Consider the following 1,946-nt stretch of genomic DNA (forward strand, 5'->3'; position numbering starts at 1 on the left):
TGGTCTTTGTTGGTTTCTTGGGGGCCGTGGGTCTCCTGCAAGTGAGAAATGAGGCAATGAATCGGTTGATTTATTTGTGTCCCGAGTTCCTTTTCTTGACTTGTTTCAAAGTTCATATATTCTTGCGCCCTCGTCACAATGTTTTTTGTTACAGAACCTCAGACATTTTCGTTTAGTCCTACATCTTCCTCCCACGTTATTTTTTCCCCCCGTTTCTTTATTTCTATAAATTTTTCTTCTCTTTGTGCCTCCCTAAATTTTCACCTTCAATTACATGGTCTATTTTCTTTTCTTTTTCGTTTATCATATTTTTCATCTTTTTATTCCACCATTCTTTTTCTGTACCCAAGAGTCCCCAGCTTCATTATTACAACCTCTCGCTCCACGCACTTCATGGTGAGGGATATATCTCTTTGCAGGGAATCTCTAAGAGAAAGAAATCGTCTATTATTCGGAATGAAAAATTCCCACACATAGAAAATACCGAATAATACAGGCTCTGGTGTGTGTGTGTGAATGTGCACGTATAATGTCCATGTGTGAATGTGCATGTGCGAGTGTGAATCTGCATGTGCGTGTGTGCATGCGTGTCTGCATGTGTGTGCAGGCACGTGAGTTCGTGTAAGTGCATGCGTAAACGCACGCTTGTGGGTATGTGTTTACACATTTTTCTGTTTTAAGTGCAAACTCTAATTATCTGATTTAGTGTCCATTATTTTTTGTTCTCAATTATTTTTCCTAAAATGCATGAGATACATATTTTTATTTCTTCACTTTCTTTCACTCCAAACGAACTCCATTTTTCTTAACTTCCCAAAGGTTACTGCATAACAGACTCTTTGGCTATCATTTCATGGTTTTCATTGGATCTATTTATCACATTCATACTTCAGCTCTATAAAAGAGATAATAAAGAGTCCTTACAACTTCTATAAACATAATGCTCATGAATCTTTACAAAAGTGTTCATCAGTATCAAACAGTATTTACAACCTTATAAAAATCATGTTCATAAATCTTTACAGAAGTGTTCATACATATTGTTAAACAAAACCATCACTCGTGAAGACAAGACTCCAACTGAAGCCCCTCTATAAAGAAGAGTGGCAGTCCTACGACAAAGTACTCATTTTGTCTCTTATCTGTAGGCCACGTGACGCATTTCTGCAGGACAAACAAGAGCTCCCTCACCGTAAACAAAGCAAATAAAAGCGACACTCTCACCGCCTAGGTTCTCCTAATGCAAGCGGTGTCCCTCAGGGATCACAAATCTACCCCTGAGCTGTAAACTAAATCAAAATCTAATGAAATTTCTAATGAAAAGATACAACCAAAAGTTCTTATAGATACTTCCTCTAAACAGTAAAAGAAATTCATTTTTGTTGCCTTTTTTATTTTACATTCATGAAAATTTCAGAACCAGTACCTAGGTGTGTTTTAATCTATTTATACTTCATAACACAAAGAAGCAAATACGCTAAAACCAAGTATAGCTGATCAAAGAAACGACGCAAGCACACTTTCACACAATCCCGCACACACAAATAAGCAAAAAGATAAAACATAGACAAGTAGAGAAATATGCAGCAGCAAAATATAAGCGCACAAGTACACAGGCGAACAATATGCATCAGCGCTCTTCACACACACACACACACACACACACACACACACACACACACACACACACACACACACACACACACACACACACACACACACACACACACACACACACACACACACACACACACACACACACACACACACACAATTACATACTTATACTGATTGTGGAAAATTATTAAAACAATATAAGTTTCCAAGTAGAAAGCAATTTCATACATGAACGTTCCGAGCTGGGAGACTTTTAATGTAAATTCCCCATTTTCTATGATACGTATTTCATAAATACTACGAGAATAATCATTCGATGGGTTTTACCA

This window comes from Oratosquilla oratoria, chromosome 7 (assembly GCF_046742065.1).
Source record: "Oratosquilla oratoria isolate Oo_2021 chromosome 7, ASM4674206v1, whole genome shotgun sequence".
NCBI lineage: Eukaryota > Metazoa > Arthropoda > Malacostraca > Stomatopoda > Squillidae > Oratosquilla > Oratosquilla oratoria.